We start from the raw sequence: 6,021 nt of genomic DNA on the forward strand, positions 1-6,021 counted from the left end.
AGTAGATCTTGTGGTGCCAAGCAGCCAAGATGGTCGTTTCTTAACACATCAGTGCCAAAGACCTCAAATCTGATTCGAGCGAAGGCGGGGCAGACACACAGAAAGTGGTCCGCCGTCTCATCCTCCTCTTCACAAGCTGGGCAGAATGCACTGTCTCAGATGCCTTTCCATGTGCTTTGCCCACAGAAAGTGGCCCGTCATCAGTCCAACCAGTCGTCTGCACTCCCCTCTGCTCAGAAGGGTTTGCGACAGTCGATCGGACATGACAGGTAACATCAGTTTAGTCCATCTGCAGTCTCTCTCAGCCTGCCAAGCTCGCTTGTGGGTGGTAGTTACCCATTTGCTAACCGTGGCTGTGATGGCCGCAGAAGGGAGTGGCAAAACGGGCTCTGGGCTAAAGAAGTTGGCCTCAGAGCCCATCTTAGCTAAGGAGTCAGAGGTCTCGTTACCCGCGATACCCATGTGTCCCGGTACCCATGTTAGCATCAGGCTATTATGTCTACCGACATAGTTCAGCCTGGATTTACAGGACTTGACTACCCCTGATGTGGTTGGAGGGCTGTCTAAGGCCATAAGCGCAGATTGGCTGTCACTGCAGACACAAATAGATCTGCCTCCCCATCGTTTTTCCACAACAAACTTCATCGCTTCTTCAACCACATACACCTCCGCTTGAAACACAGATGCATGCATTCCAAGAGCAAAGTGCAGTTTTGTCCCGCTGGATTCCACGTAGACCCCAGAGCCGGAACCATGCTCGGTCCTGGAGCCATCCGTAAAAGTGCGAAAACAGTGTTTGCCTGATTCATTTTCTGAGTCTTCCCACAGCTGAGCCTCTGGTAGCCCTACACTGTATCTCTTTTCAAGTACGACTCTTGATGGCATGGAGGCAAGGGGCATGGAGAGAATCGTTAGATCGACGCCCATGCCTTCTCTGTGTTCCATTGCCGGACAGGGCCCGTACCAGTTCCCATTGTGTTTCAGTCTGCAGATGGCCTTCAAGGCCTCTCCTTGGATGAAAGCATCAAGTGGTGGTAAACCAATCAGAGCATCTAGTGCCGGGCCTGAAGTAGTCGGAAAAGCTCCGGTGTAACAGATGGCCACAGTGCGTTGTAGTCTCGATAAGGTCCTCCTGACTCCCACTAGAGAGAGTCTGCTCATGCAGACCACTGATGCATAGCTGATAATGGGTCTAATCATAGCATGTAGATCCATAGGACCTTGCTAGGAGAGAGACCCCACGTTTTCCTAAAGACACCATTGCACTGCCAGAAAGCTGTCAGTGCTTTGGATGCCTTTGTTTCAACGTGTGATTTCCATAGGAGCTTACTATCGAGGATTACTCCAAGATATTTAATTTCCTTGGATAGCTGGATTGTGACCCCTTTTAGTTTTTGCAGAACGAGCCCATCAAGCTTCCTCCTTCTGGTAAAGAGGACAATACCAGTCTTGGCGGGATTTGCCGATAGCCCATTCGCACAGCACCAAGTGTCAATCCGATCCAGAGTTTTCTGCATTTTCCTGCAGATGTTCATAAGCGAAGGGCCTGTTACCAAACAAGCAACATCGTCCGCATATGCTTGTGCGTAGACTCCCGAATCGTTTAAAATGGTGAGTAGAGGAAATATACTATTTCGGATTGACCTACCTTGAAGGCAAAATAACCCGTTTGAACGTCTCATAAATATTTCATGTTTTTATCGACTAGTTCCTGGTGCTTTTTTGACAGAATGCATATTGCTTGTAGAGTACATCAGTCGCCTGTGGTTAGCTTTGATAGTTTTATTGCGTCAAATTTGCCTGACTAGACAAAGTTTGCTGTTTTTGTTCAACTATGAAAGTTAGGAGCCGTAACATATTTTTTGTTTCAGTGTTGCAGAAGCTTTCTCAGTAGATAGTCTTCATAAATTAGTGTATTTTTATACTTACATATACAAAGGGTGGTTAAACTTTAAAGGCCGATGTTGAATGTAAACCACACCTAAACGTCAAGTTTTTTTCTACATTTCATTTGACATTTTTCAATTTCAGACTAATTCAATTTGAACCATGGAAAGATGCACAATCGAGCAACGCGATAAAGTTATTCAGGCTTATTATGAAAACGGGCATTCAAATCAAAATGCATATCGCGCACTTCGTGAAGAAAATCATCTTCAGTGATGAGGCACATTTTCACCTCAGTGGATTCGTCAATAAGCACAATTGCCGCATTTGGGCGAATGATAATCCACGAGTGATTGCCGAAAAATCAATGCACTTACAAAGAGTGACTGTTTGGTGCGGTTTATGAGGGGGCCGGTCAGGCAGTTACTGTGAATAGTGTTCGCTATCGTGAGATGATAACGAACTTTTTATGGCCCGAATTGGAAGATATGGATGTGGACGATATGTGGTTTTAACAAGACGGTGCCACTTGTCACACAGCTAACGAAACAATGGCTCTTTTGCGCGAAAAATTTGATGACCGAATAATCTCACGTCGCAGTGATGTCAATTGGCCGCCAAGATCATGTGATTTGACACCGTTGGACTTCTTTCCTTGGGGTCATTTGAAAGAAAAGGTGTACGTCGATAAGCCATCAACAATTCAAGAGCTAAAGGATGAGATAATTCGCAAAGGCACATTAACGGCATAGAACCTCAATTATGCCGCAGCGTCATCGAAAATTTGGACCATCGGATGGAGGTGTGCCACCGAGGCCACAGCGGGCAATTGGCCCATATTTTGGCCCCACAAATTGTATTTTATTCAAAATCAACACCGGACCTTAAAACTTAACCACCCTTTATTAAAAACAGGGGGTAATCAAGCGTTTAGAATTTACTTTAAGTCGGCGATAAGGAAGAGACGCATGAACATTTTTCTACGTATTTTTTGATTGGAATGATGAAACGAAATAATTTCTTCGACTGACTCATTATGTTCAACTCTTGAATAGCCTTTGGATGGTTGACATAAAATAAACTATTCTAAAGAAGTCATAGTTCGCGGGTTCTAGGCGGCTAATCGACATCACTGCTTTGGCTGATTAGTCGATGTTCGATAGTTTTTAATATTTCCTAATTTTTTTCAAATGAAAAGTAACCCTTTCTAATATCTACCAATAAACTAAATATCTGAACATCTCGAACACATCGTATAAGCTTTGCAGAAAATTAGAGCAATCGGCATATCTTTATCGACGAGGAGATATTCGTTGATTTTGACAGTAGTTAAGGATCTCAAACTTTAAAATGATCTTTCATAAATGGGATACTTATATTCATAAACTTATATAGTGCAGCTTTCGTCCTTCGAGTGAGGATTTTACTCCTCAACTGACTATTCAGTTCAAGATATTGTTATAAATGTTAGTTTTGATTCTCAAATGAACAAAGCTCATTCCGTCGTTTGTCACTAAAACCATTTGCTCCGCTTCTCTAACTAGTTTAGAAAAAGCAAAGCTAACAACAGCCGCGACGTTGAAATTGCCAAGTATAAGACCTTATAGAAAATGTGGCTGAGCAATTTAGTTCCACAGCGCGAGCATTTTCGGGAAGCGGGGATTTGCGACAAGTGGGAGAATGACTGTATAAAAGAAACGAATTATTTGTTTCCAGACTTGTCAGTAAATCGCTTTGCCATGGTTATTTAACGAAGAAGTTTCAGACAAGGCGATTCCCTTTTGTGTGATTTCTTTAACCTTCTACTGGAAAAAAATATTCGAGCTGCTGAGTTGAACCGCTCTGGCAATATCTACTACAAAAGTGTCATGCTAGTGACGTATGCTGAAGATATTGGTATTGCTTACTCCAGTCTGGAGGAGAAAGTAGAAAAAGTGGGTCTTGCGGTGAATGACAGTAAATCAGAGAACCTGCTCTGAACATACAAAGAGTCGTCGCGTCTTGAACTATACGTCACTGTTGGTACCCGCGACGTCAGCCTAGAGATTAAACGAAAGACAACTCTTGCCAACAGGTGTTACTTTGGGCTCTGTAGGCAATTGGGAAGTAGAGCTCTCTCTCTCTCAAAAAACGAAAGCAACGTGGCACAAAAGCCTAATCATCCCGGTCCTTGTATATGGCGTAGAGTTTTTCACGATGACGATAACTGATGAGAGAGGACTTGGAGCGTCCGAAAAATCTCGCCTCTTCATGTAGGCCGAAATGTGTTCCGTATCCGATAGAACAGTGAGTTATACCGAGATGTGGACATAGTGAAGTGCTTTAAAATACAGGGCAGCGCTGGTTTCGCCATGTCTTGAGGATGAACGAAAGAACTCCGGTACGTCCCTTCGAGGCGGAACCCTCTGGTGGACGAAGAGGGAGAGGAAGACTTAATCTAAGTTGGGGAGATCAAGTGAGGCATAATTTGGCAGCACTCGGTGCTACCAACTGTCGCCAGCAAGCAGCGAACCGAAATAGATGGCGCAATGTTTTAGACATATGGTTGCAGTGCCATCTAAGTGAATTAGAAGTAGGTACACTTTATTTGACCACTTTGTGTTTTAAATAGAGTTTATATTTCATAACCAAATACACATTTCTAACTTACTTATACAGCCAGTAATAAATATTTCTAGGTCGGTTGGTGAATTAAAGCAATTAATTTTGCCTCTTGCGTGAAAATTTCCATATGTCCATACTTATAAATATGTAAATACAAGTGTGCACGTTCCAAGTGCAATTTGTGAGCATACATTAAAGTAATTAAGTCTTAAGTTCGCTTATAATTAACTGTTCCTACTGTGTTACTTATAGTATATATGTACATATATGCATAGTTCTTACATGAAAAGTTAGTACTCAATTATTTACACTGGTGGTCACTCTAAACTTACCACTGTGCGTTTCCAAGGAAAAGTATTATTTATTTAAGTATTTATTCAATTTTTGTCCTGGTTTCCTGAAATATCTAGCACTACTAGCACTAAAGTAAGTATCGGACTACAAGAAATACTGCTTTTTATTGCTGCTCAGACACTCTACCGACAATAATTTCGCACATATTTATGGTATTTATGGTTGAGTAGTTTTGGCTTAATCTCGTCTCATGCCACTAAATTAAAGCAGCTTTTAAATGGTTTATTTTTGTGCATAGAGAAGCGAACCTTCCCAATTCCTCAGAACTTCGGGCAATCAAGAGATATTGGGCTTTAGTTAAAAGAGAATTAATGAAGAAAAAACAGTTATCTAAACATGTGAAAGATTTTCAACGTTAGTGGCATGCTACTTCAAAAGTAGTTTTTGTAATCAAAGTAAAACTATGAAAATTTGCATTAAATTCTTTTGAAAATCAAAGAAGTGGTTTCTGAGGAATGGCATTATTTAGAAATATTAACTTCTAATGACGCACTACTAAAAATTGGTCTCGCGTTGTATGTACAAATGTAGTTGAGAGCTTCCAATAGGAGGCTACATAAAAAAATTAGCACATCTAAAATAATTACCTTTGACTGCTGACGGATCTGCCAAAAATTCTGCATGTTGAATTGCCACACTCATCAATCTTTATTACGAATACCAAATTTAGGGGGAGATATATATGTTTACACAGATGCACATATTTTAGGTCAAAGTTCGATACTTCTCATGCATATTGCATCGGTTCCAGACCATTCCGATATAAAGACTAACTGCGAAGCTGGTGAGCTTCGTAGTACCACCTTATCCAATGATGGCATCAGGAAGACACGAAATATTCCATTGTAGACCTAATCAAGGCAGATTAAATATTATATTTTAAGCCCACCTGCCAAGTCGCTCGGCTACTGTGACCATCAAGTGTACGTAAGTGCTCAAAGCAAGAAGTCTCCATATACTATTAACCTTGTCAGCTTGTACACTGTCCGATTGGTCGTTTTTTTGATCGACTTCAGTAGGAAGATTATAGAAAATCTTTTCTGTCATTATGCAGTACTATTTAGGAAAATGCAACATACGCTTAAGCGATATTTCATTAAGGAACTTAAAAACTATATATACTATAACTATAACTAAATATATATATATATATATGTATACATACATAATTCGCGC

This window comes from Anastrepha obliqua, chromosome 4 (assembly GCF_027943255.1).
Source record: "Anastrepha obliqua isolate idAnaObli1 chromosome 4, idAnaObli1_1.0, whole genome shotgun sequence".
Taxonomy (NCBI): Eukaryota; Metazoa; Arthropoda; class Insecta; order Diptera; family Tephritidae; genus Anastrepha; species Anastrepha obliqua.